General features: G+C 41.9%; 1 pseudogene; it reads right to left on the bottom strand.

Annotated features, from left to right (window-relative positions):
• Nucleotides 1-3765: 3765 nt before the first annotated feature.
• Nucleotides 3766-14974, bottom strand: LOC118615334 (annotated as a pseudogene).

Raw genomic sequence — 14974 nt, 5'->3', positions numbered from 1 at the left:
GCCCTTAACATCCCTACTTCAAGGTAAGACTTTCTGCTCAGCTTCAAGGGGTGCAGTTAGCAGACAGGCTCTGGCTGGCAGTTACCTCAAGGTCTATCTACCTCAGCTGCAGAGACTGCCCCTTCCTGGGTGATCTAGTGAATCCAGTGAGTAAATAACAAGGGAGTACAAAGGCAGGGTCAGTTCAGCCTAATGTGGGACATTCTGAAAGGCACGCCCCGCTCTAGGGTTCCCTACTGGATTGACTGAAGCTTTACGGAACCTACGTTGCAGTTCAACTTCCCCTCTGCCCAATCCTGGTTTCTCCCCATTCCTTTCATAAGGGTTGATCCCTGAACTTTAAACTCTGTCTCAGCATCTGCTTCTAGAGAACCCAACCTCAGAAGCTAGTGATCCACAGACGCAAAAAGAGATGACAAAACATTGCACATGTTGGCCCATCGTCCATGCTAGTCGCTTCATGGCTCTTCTTTCCTTGTTGCTTTTGTGTTGCTGAAGACCATGCGTTAGTTCTGCCACTTTTCCTCATTCTGTCTTTATCAGTCAGAGGTCTACCAGGAAACAGATAGGTATTCCATTTTGAGGAATGGCACTTGTCAGTGATTGAGATTTATTTACTTATTTATTCATTTTCTTTATTGATTTTAAAGAGAAAGGGAGAGGGAGAGAGAGCTAGAAACTTTGATGAGAGAGAACATCAATTGGCCACCTCCTGCATGTCCCCCCCTCCCCCGGGTATTTGACCAACAACCTGGGCATGTGCCCTGACCGGAAATCAAACCAGCAACCTCTTGATGCATGGGGTCAATGCTCAACCATTGATCCACACCATTTGGGCTGATTGAGGAGATTTTAATGAGGGCTATATACAAAGGTGTGAGCAGGGTTAAGGGAAAGCACCAGGGGATGTAACATCATCAGGCATGAAGGAATGGTGACCACTGCCTGCCTGCCCCCTTTGAGAGGGCTGCCCAACAGGAACATAAAGGTTCTGCAAGGGGACTCAGTCAAGAGAACCCCGCCCTTCTACTTCCCGATCTCCTGATGGTACTTCCCATTGAGCAAGCCCAGCCAGAGAAAAAGGGAATCCTTTGAAGTCCTAAAAGGCTGTGTGTCTGTGGGGACACATTAGAGTGGCAGAGTGGAGTGTAGATTGGGAGGAATAAAAAGAGAATACCTCCCACACTGTTATTACTCCTTTACTATCTGTTTTTGAATAATAGTAGGTGATATCCTTGACATCCAAGATGATATGTATGTGATATTTGATGATCAAGGGACTAAACTGAATAGTCTCATCAATGGGAAGAAAAGAAATTTAATGTTTGTTGAGCCTCAACTTTGAATCAGTGAGCTTAATATTTCACATGCAAACCTCATCTTTCAGGACAGATATTATTTATTGACTGCATGATGTGTCAGACACTGCTCTAGGCTCTGGAGATACAGGAGTGAACAGGACAAAGTCCCTGCTCTCATGGACCTTGCATGCTAATGAAGAGAGACAGATAAAAACAAGCAAACAAATAAGTGAACATGATAACTGCAGATCGTGATAACTTATCATGGTGATGTGTCTATTCAAATGAGTTTGTCAGGGAAGGCTCCTCTGGAGAGTGACATCAGACTTAATATGGGGGAGCAGGAATGCGGAACATTCTGTACAGAAGGAAGAATTAATGAGGACATACTTCATTGTCTGAAGTTTGAGTTACAAAGATTAAAAACACACACACATACACACACACACACACACAAGAGGCATAGTGGATGCATTCCAAGATGTCAAAAACAAGGCTTTAAGGTGGAAACTCACTTAGCAGATATAATCAGGAAACATAAAGGCAGGTGGAGAGTGCTAGGACATAAAGTAGATGAAGACAGAGGTTCAATCATGCAGGGACTTTTGGCTATGGAAATGAAATGTAAGTTTCATTCTAAGTGTAATGGAAAGCCATAGAGAGTTTTAGAGAAGAGAATGACATTATTTGTGTTTTTATCATATAATTTTACTTTTTTGCTCAGTCATTCTTCAAGTCCCATAAGTTAAATCACTTAATAAGTACATTACTCAATAACTTTTTAATGAATGAAAAAATGCATGCATGAATGAATAAATGAATTGATTTCTTTTCAAGAGCAAGACTCTTCGTGCCTCATAACTAAATGAAATTTTATATTCAGCTATGTAACTCATCTTTGAGTGTGTGCTCTCTCTATCTCTCTCGTTTCAAAAAGAAAGTCAGTAATATTTTTACATATTTTATCATGTTTTAAAAACAATGCCCAACAATATTTTTTAATTTTTATTTACTTATTTATTTTTAGAGAGAGAGAGAGAGAGGAAGGGAGAGTTAGAAACATCAATGTGAGAGAGAAACATCCATCAGCTGCCTCCTGCATGCCCCCTACTGGGGATCGAGCCCACAATCTGGGCATGTGCCCTGACCAGAATCAAACCAGGACCTCTCAGTCCATGGGACGACTCTCAATCCATTGAGCCACACTGGCTGGGCCATACTTTATTATTTTATTAGGAATAATTTCAAATGGGTTATGAAAAAAACTTATTCACTTGAGTCTAATGAGTTTTCCAAAAACTCGTAAGATATGTTCACCGATAAACAATAAAATATCAGCAGAACTATCATATACTGGGCAAAGAGTCATGCTGATACCAAAAGCAACATGTAACATAAAAAAGATACAATGTAAAGACAGACATTCTGCTGGGTATTAAAAATGATCTCAATATGAATTTTTGCTTCCAGCACAGAATACATACCATACCAAGGTAAACTTAGCTGATGGAAGCCAAGAGTCAATAATAGGAGGAAAAATAAGTTCCTCAATGCAAGAAATCTCAATAGTGTTTTGAAGAATTTCTCTGGCTGATACAAGCACTATTAGAAAATCTTTTTGGCAAGGAAGAAAAATAAATACAAATGAAATGCTACATTTTGTTTTTAAATCAGCAGACTGTCCCAGGAGTGATAAAGATATAGGTAAAGTAGCAAGGGGATAACTTAAAAACATTATTTGTTGTGGGCTCAAAAAACATTCAAAACCGATTTATTTAAAGGTGTCACAATAGCTAAGTCCAGGCATTTAGGCTTCAGGGAAGTAAAATTAAAAGGGGATACTTGCCCTGGCTGGTTTTGCTTAGTGGTTGGAACGTTGGCCTGCAGACCAGAGGTCCTGGGTTCGGTTCACACTGGGGGTACGTACAAAAAAAAACCCAAAAAACCAAAAAAAGGGGGGATACTTTTCTTCCCAAGCTAAGAAGAATTTCTTTAAAACCAAGCATATTGCTAAAGTGCAACATTATACTTGGTAATCTATAAAATTGGCAACATAATAAGTTTAAATACTGTAATCCTCTGTCCATACTAGTCTCAGATACTGTTTAATAAAAAAGATGGAAACTAATTTTATTGTGACAAGCCTAGACCAATTCTATCAAACATGTCCTTGGTTAGATATCCAGTTTCATTTATTATTTTTGTTGTTTTGTTTTGTTTTTATTCTCACGAGAGGATATTTTTCCATTTATTTTCAGACAGAGTGGGAGGGAGAGAGAGAGAGAGCAACATTGATGTGAGAGAGACTCATCAATTGGTTGCCTCCCCTACCACCTCTACCAGGGCCAGGAACCAATCCACAGCCGGGGTACATACCCTTGACTGAATCAAACCCATGACTCTTTGGTCCAAGGGCCGATGCTCTAACTACTGAGCAAAACTGGCCAGGGCTCATTTAATGTTTCTAAAGCTCGTCTGACAGCCAGTCAAGTCCCTCATACAAACCAGTTCTTGGTGTAGCACAAGTGGCTGAACATACCATGTTCTGTTACCAAGAGACCGAAGACCCAATTTATCTGTCATTTCACTGATGGCCATAGCATTTGGCAAATCCTGTTTGTTTGCAAAAAGCAGCAGCACTGCATCTTGCAACTCATCTTCCTGAAACATTTTTTTTTATTATTATTTTTTTATTTTTCTCAGCTCTTCAGTTCCTTCCTGAATTCTTTCACCATCATTACTATCTACCACAAAAATAAACCCTGGGTATTCTGGAAGTAATGCCTCCAGAGAGACCTTATTTTATCTTGACCACCAACATTCCTTACTGTGAAACAAATGTTCTTATATTCTACCGTTTCCACATTAAAACCAGCGGTAGGAATGGTGGTGACTGTCTCCTCTAACTTCAGGTATACAGAAAGGTCGTCCTGTCTGCAGAGTCCAATCCAACCATCAAAATGCGCATCTGCTTGTAGCCGAAGAGGCAGGCGAAGAGGGAGGTAGGTGATGGCGAGGCTCCTGGGTGGCGGTAGTTGCACTTGCGATGGGCTGGGGCCGAAGGAGTTTGGGGCTTCCCCTGGCCTTCTCTTCCCGTAAACCGAGCGAGAAGGAAGAGGAGGACCGAGGAAGGAGCGGCCGGGAAGACTCCTAGAGGAAGGTCAGGGGCAGGATTTACCCGGCGCGGACCTGCTCCACTACTGCGGGCAGCTCTGGCTCTACTGTTCAGTAACTGTTTTGACTAAATATTCTCTTCCGTAAAAAAAAATTCTGACAAAAAGAATTGGATTCCACATTTACCGTTGTTATTGGGTTGATATTAGTAACAGCAGTAAAACTAAATACCCGGCAAGCAAAGCTATAAAAAGCCTTTGGATCCCCAAATCCCTCAGGGGATGCTTGACAGGTTGCTATATATGAGAAAGCGAATGCGCAACAGTATAGAGATATTTAGTATTCCTACCGATTTCCAATCATCAATAGCTTGAATGTCTTTTTAAGAACCCATATTGGTCTCTTTTATATACTTTTACATTATCCCCTCCAAAACCCTCTTCCTTCACGTCCCACTACTGTCCTCTTCCCATTTCTGTGTCTTTTCCTTCTTGCTTCTTTTGGTGTCCCTGATCCTAAGTAACACATAACCCAAACTTCTTTAAGGAAAAAATAATTAGCCTGGTAGTGTTGCTCAGTGGATTGAGCATCGTCCCATGGACTGAGAGGTCCCAGTTGAATTCCCAGTCAAGGCACATGGGGTTACAGGCTCTATCCCCAGTAGGCGGTGTGCAGGAGGCAGCCAACCATGTTTCTCTCACATCGCTGTTTCTCGCTCTCCCTTCCTCTCTCTAAAAAAAAAAAAAAAGAAAGAAATCAATAAAAACTTTTTTTTTATTCTCACCCGAGGACATTTTTCCATTTTTTGTTCAGATAGAGTGGGAGGGAGAGAGAGGAAGAGAGAGAGAGAGAGAGAAACATCGACGTGAAAGGGACACATAGAGTGGCTGCCACCCACATGACCAACCAGGGTCGGGGACAAACTGCAACGGAGGTACGTGCCCTTAACGGGAACCGAACCCGGGTCTCTCTGGACTGCAGGCCGATGCTCTAACCACTGAGCAACACTGGCCAGGGCAATAAAAAGATATTTTTAAAAAAGAAAAGAATAATTCATATAAAAAAGCAACTTAATGCCTCCCCCAAATAATTAAAATTTTAAGTGTCTAAATACAAATTCTGCATGAAAATGAATACATTCCTTATGATTATTACTAATTTGATACTCTTCTTTCAGAGATCTATAGAATAATAGATCTGCTACTATTACTTTCCTGATTTTCTTTCTCCCCTTTCTTCCAAATTCCCTAGGACATAGAAATAAATGCCCTCTCAGTCAATGGACTCATGGTAGGACTTATCAAAACACTCAGGCCCTTGGAACCTTCAGGTCTTTGTTCATAGGATGAGAACCTTGCACTAAATAACCTGCACAAGTCCTTCCAGCTCAGATATTCTGTGATTCTCTGACATTTTAATGACTTCTGCAATCAGAACAAGAAATGGACTTGGTGAAACTTCTCTTAATGAGGTCACACTTGATTTCTAAAACTTGACCACAGATAAAAAATAAATGAGCCCTGGCCGGTTTGGCTCAGCGGTTAGAGCGTTGGCCTGCGGTCCGGAGAGACCCGGGTTCGGTTCCCGCTAAGGGCACGTACCTTGGTTGCAGTTTGTCCCCGGCCCTGGTTGGGTCGTGTGGGTGGCAGCCACTCAATGTGTTGCTCTCACGTCGATGTTTCTCTCTCTCTCTCTCCCTCTCATTCTATCTGAACAAAATATCGAAAAATGTCCTCGGGTGAGGATAAAAAATAAATAAAATAAAATAAATAAATAAATAAATGAGGTATACAAGGTGGGGCAAAAGTAGGTCTACAGTTGTTTGTATGGAAAATAATACAATAATAAATAACACCAGAATAAACTCTGCATTTCACACTCACATCTGTAAACCCACCCTGCACAGATGTACCCCACTATGTCACATACAAGGATTGGGATGTGAAAATGCCATTAAATTGTAAGATACAATAAAATATGTATATATTCTCTTATTTAACAAAGCTTAGAGTGCCTGCTATGCACCAGGCATTATACTGGGCTCATGAAACACATAAGGGGAGAGGGGGCAGACAGTGCCTTGCCTCCATGGAGAGTATAATCTATGGGGGAAGACAAAAAGAAAACGAAATTCAAGACTATGAAGGAGATATTCAGGAATGGTGGTTAATTCACTGTGAAGTGAGGGAGATGGAAAAGTCAAGGATGACTCTGAACTTCCTCGTTGGACAATTGAGAGTGTGCTAGTTAGTGCCACTTGTTGGGACAGGAGCACAGGAGAGGAGCAGTTTTGGAAGAGAGGCAGAGGAAGAGCATGAGTTTGGTTTAGGACATGGTGAGTGAAGGAAAGCAAAGCAAGTTATTTGCAGAAGAAAATAAAAATTCAATGGTTTTGGAAAATAATTCATCAGCCTGTTTTCAGAAGGCCGACTTATTTCTAAATAAGTTCAGGTCTTCAGAAAAGTTGCCAATAGAATTCCTCCATACCTCTTCACCATGCTTCCCCTAATGTTAATATATTATATAACCCTAGAACAATGGTCAAAAATAAGAAATTAATATTAGTACAAAACATTAACTGAACTACATACTTCATTGTGATTTCCCTAGTTTTCCAACTAATGTCTTTTCTGATTCAAGAATCAAATTTCAGCCCTGGCCAGTTTGGCTCAGCGGTTAGAGCGTCGGCCTGCGGTCCTGAGAGACCCGGGTTCAGTTCCCGCTAAGGGCACGTACTTCGGTTGCAGTTTGTCCCCGGCCCTGGTTGGTCGTGCGGGTGGCAGCCACTCGATGTGTCCCTTCACGTCGATGTTTCTGTCTGTCTCTCCCTTCCTCTCCCTCCCTCCCACTCTGTACAAAAAATGGAAAAATATCCTCGGGTGAGGATTAAAAAAAAAAAAAAAAGAATCAAATTTCATGTACTACATTGTCATACCTCCTCAATCTTCTATGACAATCTTTTTTTTTTTTTAAATCTTCATCCGAGGACATTTTTCCATTTTTTGTTCAGCTAGAGTGGGAGGGAGAGAGAGAAACTTCGACGTGAAAGGGACACATCGAGTGGCTGCCACTCGCACAACCCAACCAGGGCCGGGGACAAACTGCAACCGAGGTACATGCCCTTAGCGGGAACCGAACCCAGGTCTCTCCGGACCGCAGGCCAACGCTCTAACCGCTGAACCAAGTCGGCCAGGGCTTCTATGACAATCTTCTGTGACAGTCTCTTATCCTTTCCTTGTCTTTCATGATCTTGATGCCTTTAAATGTCCCTCAGTTTGGGTTTGTCTGATGCTTTCTCATGATTAGGCCAAGGTAGCAGATTTTGGGGAAAGAATGTTGTCAAAGTGGTGTGCCCTTCTCAGCAGAGCCTGTCAGTGGACACACAATATCGGTATGTCTAATTACTGGTATTGCTAATCTTGATTACTTGGTTAAGGTGATGTGTACTCGGTGTCTCTAATGTAAAGTACCTATTTTTCTCTTCCATACTCTATTCATTTGAAGAAAATTACCAAGTCCACCCACTTGCCAGAGAGGGGAATTTAGCCCCACATCCTGGAGGGAGGGGTATCAAAGAACTCAACACTCAGTTATCCAATAGTAAGAAAACTGGCTTGTTATCTGCAACATATTTACTTATTTGTTTAACCCCAGAGTACATGTAATATAGTTTCAAAATTGATAATCCATACTCTGTGATAAACCAACTGACCAGAGTTAAATGTTTGTGTACAGCTCTTTTTGTCCATATATTTACAGTATCTAATCAAAACACTTTTTTACAAAGTTATTTAGGTCAGTTCCTTTCTTCCGCATCCCCTTCAGTGTGCTGTGTCATACATTTGTAATAGTTACATTTGCCATAGCCGACTTCCCTGCCATCCAAATTGATTTTTTTTAAAATTTTCGGTCAGGAATATTAACTCTTTGAGCATACACTTCCATGGGTTCTGACAAATACATAGTCTTGTATCTACTACCACTGTACGAAAAAGGACAGTTCAAAGTCACTTTAAAGTTAACACGTCAAAAACTTATTTTATCTGAATTACGTGGCAAATTCTTAACTTCACCAGTGCTATCCATGAGGTTCATTTATCCTTTAGCAGGACAGAAAGATAATATATTAGATTATTAAAAGCAAAATTAAATATATCTTTTCATCTTTGCAAGACAAAACCCCAGTAATGGTTACTGTTGAGCCTTCTGCCAGTTCAAAGTTAAGAATGCTTATACAAACAGATGTATCTCTTGTGACTTTTTTTCCCCATTACTCAGGGATTAGATCAGGCACACAAATTGGACATTGAGTATACAAATACAAAAAGAAATGCAAAAAATCAAACTAATTTAATTAAAGTACATTTGGAAACAAAGTAACTGATTTTGAAAAGGGTGTTTCTCATGGAAATAACTTCCATGACCCATTCTGGTCCCAATACACCTGCCAGGAAACGTCACCTGCTTTTACATAACTGTCCTTCAGCTAGGCTTGGTTCCTAATGAAGTGGTGCTAGAAGGTGGTAGTGGGGAAGGAAGAGAGAAGCAACAGGAAGGTTAGGAAGGGGAGAAAAGCAGAAACTTCAGTCTGCAGCCTCAGGTGAGAGCTGAATGAGGTGAGGTCCGCAGCCTGGCTCTGGGCCAGAAATAGTGGCCACTGGCATTGCCTTCTTGGGCAGCCTCATGGAGTAGAAGGGACTAAACATGAAATTCAAGCACCTGTTTATTCTTCTAAGCCTATATCTACAGGATAACACTAAATGACTGATCACACACAAGCCTACTTATTTACCTTAAAAAACAACAGAAATTGTTCTGGCACATTTGGCTCAGCAGCTAGGACATCGACCCGCGGACCAATGAGTCTCAGGTTTGATTCTGGTCAAGGGCACATACCTCCGTTGCGGTTCAGTCAACAGGTCTGGTTGGGGTCGTGTGGGAGGCAACCAGTCGATGTCTCTCTCTCACATCGATGTTTCTCTCTCTCTCCCTCTTTTCCTCTCTCCCTCCTGTTGTATCTGAACAAAAATGGAAACATATCCTTAGGTGAGGATTAAAAACAACCAAGTTACACCCTGGCCAGTTTGGCTCAGCGGTTAGAGCATCGACCTATGGACCAGAGAGCCCCGGGTTGGGTTCTCACTAGGGGCATGTACCTCGGTTGCGGTTTGTCTGTGGCCCTGGTTGGGGTTGTGTGGGTGGCAACAACTTGGTGTGTCTCTCTCACATCAATGTTTCTCTCCCCCCACCCGCCCCCCCCTCCCACTCTATCTTAAGATAAATGCAAAAAAGTCCTTGGGTGAGGATGAAAAACAAAAAACCAAGTTACAACTAAACTACAGAACAACCATCATTCAGAATCACCTGACATCAAGCTGAATGTTAGTCCTACAACTACTAAATTAAAGAAGCCACATCAAGGCTGGTAGGAGGGACAGAGATGGACAGACTGGTCCCACACAAGTGGGACAAAAATCAGGAGGGATACCTCGGCTGGGAAGGTCCTCCCCGAGGACTGAGGAGTCCCTGTCCCACACCAGGTGCCCAGCTCAAGGTTCCAGTGCCAGGAAGAGAAGTCCCCATCACTTCTGGCTGGAAAACCAGCAGGAACTGAGGCTGAGGGAGGCTGAGGCTGCTGGAACCCCAGGCAGTGCCTCTTAAAGGGCCCACTCACAGACTTACTCGAACTTGCTCCTTCTGGGCTCCAGCATTTGGGAGGCAGCTTGAAAGGCACCAGAGACATATGGGGAAGAACTGAATTATTTGGCATTGGGCTGAGAGCTAGAGGGGTAGCTTTCTCCTGGAAAGACATGCTGTCAGAGGCCTTTGTTCCTTTGATGAGCCCTTCCCTGGGGCGGCAGACGGCAGCCATATCTGAAACTCTAGCAACCTGACTCACACTGTTGGCACCGCCCTGGTGATTCCCTGAGGCCCTGCTTCACCCAACCTTTGGGCCCACCCAGGCTGTTTCCAAAGGCTTTACCATGGGATTGGGCTGCCTAGGATCCTACTTCAGGTTTTCCTAAAATCTCTCAAACAAGCAGCATCTGGTCTCAGCCAGCCCCATACCTCTCGTTAAGTGGCCCCAGGCCTGGCACTAGAAGCAGCCAGCTTTGGTTCACAACTTGGCTTTTCCTGGGCACCTCCAAGCCCAGTACAAGAAGCAGCCATCTGCAGATCACTTTGTAGCTTATGCCTGGTGGCCCCGGGTAGAACACAGGCAGTGGCTGACCTTTCCCCAGAGCCAGCACACCCAATGGACAGCTTCAGACCACATCAAAGCACTACCATCCAACCACTTCCACAAATGACACATTCAGTGAGTGGACTCAGGGGGTACCAGAGCCCTGATGAAGTAAGTCTTGCTCTGTGTGTTGGGCCCCTGCACTGATGATCCTCCAAGGGAGTCAGAGACCAGTGGTCACTGGGCACAGCCAGTCCTGCGAGCAGATTAGCCTGAGTAAATCCTTCCCATTGATGTACCAACAGCAATCAAGACTCAGATACAACAGAAGGGTGTATAGTCCACACTAGGGGTGCACCTTATATAGCCCAGCTTGGGTGATCAGGGAGACTGTGCCATTGGATCCTATAGGACACCTACAATAATAGGCCACCCTACGAAGCCTGGGAGACATAGCAACTCTCCATAATACATAGAAACAAACACAAGGAAGCAACCAAAATGAGGAGACAAAGAAACATGTCCCAAGTGAAAGAACAGAACAAAGGTCAAGGAAAATAACTAAATAAAATGGAGATAAGCACTGGTTACAAGGATGCTCAAGGAACTTCGTGAGACCTTTGGGGAACTTAAGAAGAACTCCAAGAAACTTAGTGAGAACATCAACAACATAAAAAAGAACCAGTAAGAAATAAAGAATGCACTAACTGAAATAAAGAATAACTTACAGGGAATCAATAGTTGAGTAGGTGAAGCCAAGAAACAAACCATCAGATTGGAATATAAGGAAGCAAAAAACACTCAATCAAAACAACAAAAAGAAAAAAGAACCCCAAAAATGAAGGAGCCTCTGGGACAACTTCAAGTGTACCAACATATGCATCATGGGGGTGCCAGAAGGAGAAGAGAGAGAGAAATTGAAAACTTTTTTGAAAAAATAATGACAGAAACATTCTCTGACTTGGTGAAGGAAACAGACATACAAGTCCAGGAAGCACAGAGAGTCCCAAACAAGATGAACCCAAAGAGGTCCACACTAAGACACATCATCACCAAAATGCCAAAGATTAAAAGACAAAGAGAGAATCTTAAAAGCAGCAAGAGAAAAGCAGATAATTACCTACAAGGGAGTTCCCATAAGACTGTCAGCTGATTTCTCAAAAGAAACTTTGCAGGCCAGAAAGGAGTGGCAAGAGCTATTCAAAGTGATGGAAAGCAACGACCTACAACCAAGATTACTCTATCCTGTAAAGCTATCATTTAGAATCGATGAATGTATAAAGAGTGTCCTACATAAGAAAAAGCTAAAGGAGTTCATCACCACGAAACCAGTATTATATGAAATGTTAAGGGGTCCTCTTGAAGGAGAAAAACAAAAATATGAATAAAATGGCAATAAATACATGTCTATCAACAATTAAATCTATAAACAAAATGAGTAAGCAGAACAGAAACAGACTCATAGATACAGAGAACTTTTTGTTGCTGGCCAAATGGGAGTGGGTTTGGGGGATGGGTGAAGAAGATGAAGGAATTAAGAAGTATAGATTGGTTGTTAGACTGGGAAGAGGGGGGGAGGATGGGAAGAGATAAACCAAAGAACTTCTATGCATATATGCATAACCAATGGACACAAGCAATAGTGTGGGGAAGGCTGGAAGGGGGTGGGATTGGAGAAGGGGGTCTATGGGGGAAAAAACGGGGGACATCTGTAATACATTCAACAACAAAGCTAAGTTTAAAAACAACAACAAATCTGACTAAACACAGGAATAATTCATCAAAATCTAATAATGTTGTAGTGCTACTGATGAAGACAATACTAAATCATTTGAAAAGGTGCTTTCCAAGGCTTTGCCCACCAACCAGAATTAATCTGCTAAATTCACTAAAATCATTAATAAATACACCCATAATTTTACCCTCAGAAGTAACTATGACTTGGGCTCACCATATCTTCATAGAAGGCGATCACATTACAAATGTCTCAAGTATTTTGTATTTCTGTCACTTTAGGCGTTTATTTTACATTTCCTCAAGAAAGTACCTTCAACACTATTTACCATGTATGATTTATATGAGTCTACATTTTTCATTACAAGATTTCACAGAACCATCTTCTTAAATATGTATTTCCTACATCAAGTAATGTTTTACTTTACATCAAATCATTGTATCCAGGGCGATTTTTACTTATTGATAAAGCTTTTGTAGGGCAAGATTGCTAGTTGAGATCCCAGAAACATGTGGCAGGGTATCATCCTGGCCAGCCAGTCTGAGAAGTTGACAACTTGAGATTTTTCTCTTGGGTCGCACAGGATTCTGTTTTGTTTATTTCTTTATCTCCTACAATGTGATGAAGGAGATGCTGGGTATTCACCTTCACAGCCACACTATTTGGGAAGTTTCTCTATTTATCTGAATGTTGTGATTATTATGGTTGGCTTAGGAATAACAAATCCCTTTTCTAGTTATACATTTTATAAGCATGTTAATGATGTCTCTATACTTCAACATTGAAAATTGATTGTAATTCCTCTGATGAAGACACCAAAGGGTCTCCACTATTATATCAACTTTACTGTTCTTAATTTTCATTCCACATGTTACCCCACTGGACTAAGCAGTCTTCTCTAAATAGAGAAATAGATCAACCCTCAGTTAACCTCATTAACAATGAGAACAATTGAGTAACTAGTATTTGGATTCGAAACATATTATGTAACCTGGGATAGAACTCTTTTTTTTCTTTTCTTTTTTATGCCCGAGGCATGAAACAGCTCTGGCGACCAACGCACACATCAAGCGAGGATGAACTAAGGACAGTAAGTCCACTTTGCCCGACTGCTGTGAGAGCAACCACCAATCAGGTGTCTCGTTGCCCATTGCCAGGGGGTGGGCCGAGGCTTTCCATGGCTGACACTTTGACACAAAGCCAAGTGATAAGCAGCCTCTCAATGGCTCCTCCATAGCTAGCCTCCAACCCACTCTGGCTCCAAAGTACAACCTGTGACTACGTTTGTTTGCATCAGAAAAACGGCACCAGGTGTTAACCTTGGCTCAGCAACCTCATTTCGCTCCGTCTCTTTTACTCATTCCTCTTCAGCTCCCATCCTCTTAATTTTCTCTCTCTCTCTCTTTTTTTGGTACGTGCCAAAACCGAACCGATGGGACTCTCCACTGCTACCACCCTGGCCTAAGTTACTAGCGGGAACTAAACCCGGGACTTTCTAGTCCGCAGGCCATTGCTCCAACCGCTGAGCCAAACTGGCCAGGAGCTCCCATCCTCTTAAAAGCTGAGGTGCCATGGCTGTCATTTGACCCCTTCCCTATCTTGCTCTCAAATTCATTATTTCCAGTATGGATGTCTCCTGGACCCAAATGATACATCTAACTTCCTTTACTTCACATCTTCACTTGGATATCTAATAGAAATATCAAACTAAGCTCCTGAGCCACTGACCTCTACTATCCCCAAACCTGTTCATTCTAGTTTTCCCCATCTCAGCTAATGGCAATTCATTTCTAGTTGCTTAGGTAAGATGTTTCATCCTTGACTTCTCGTTTCATGTACACTCCCCTGGCAAATCACTTGGGAACTATCTTCAAAGTATATCTAGAATCCGATCACCACTTTCACTGCTACCACCCTGGCCGAAGTTACTATATTTTCCCTAATTATTGCACTATCTGGTTTCTGTTCCTGCTCTTGGTCCCATTTAGTCTTTGTCAGCACAGCAGGCAGATTAATTGTTAGTATATAAATCCTATTACTTCCACCATCTGTTCAAACCCTCTAATAACTTCCCATAGATAAAAGCTAAAGGTCTTAAATGGCCTGGAAGGCCCTATACAAGCTGGTCCCTAATTACCTCTCCGGACTACCTTTTTTGTTTTTTACTTTTCTCCCTTGCTTACTCTGCTTCAGCCATGTTTCCTTGATGTATCTGGATTCATTGTTTCAAACAATGGAAAAGAGACAACTAAAGTTGTCAAGACAAGCAGAGATGGAACCACATAAAACACACTGACGTGTCATAATTCATTAGTGATAGTATTGCCTTTGAAGCTTGCATTCTAATGGGAAGTAGATAATAAGTCAAAACATGATATAATTATGATTATAATGCTAAATGTTATGGAAAAAAATAAAGCCAGAAAAGGGGACAGAGGAGGTAAGCAGTGATTATTACAAATTTAACAGGGTACTCAAATAGCCACGACAAGCAGAGTTGTAGGTATTTGAGTATCATATTTTTTTGGAAAAGATCATGTCAGTTGAGAAAAAGAAAGTGTAATATATTTAAAGACTTTTACTCACCTTCCCCACTGTTATAAGTTCAACCATGTAAATAGCTGACCTTTTTAATGGCAT

The sequence above is a fragment of the Molossus molossus genome, unplaced genomic scaffold (assembly GCF_014108415.1).
Source record: "Molossus molossus isolate mMolMol1 unplaced genomic scaffold, mMolMol1.p scaffold_m16_p_1, whole genome shotgun sequence".
NCBI lineage: Eukaryota > Metazoa > Chordata > Mammalia > Chiroptera > Molossidae > Molossus > Molossus molossus.
Note: the sequence above shows the minus strand (reverse complement) of the source record. Positions and strands in the feature narration are given on the sequence as shown.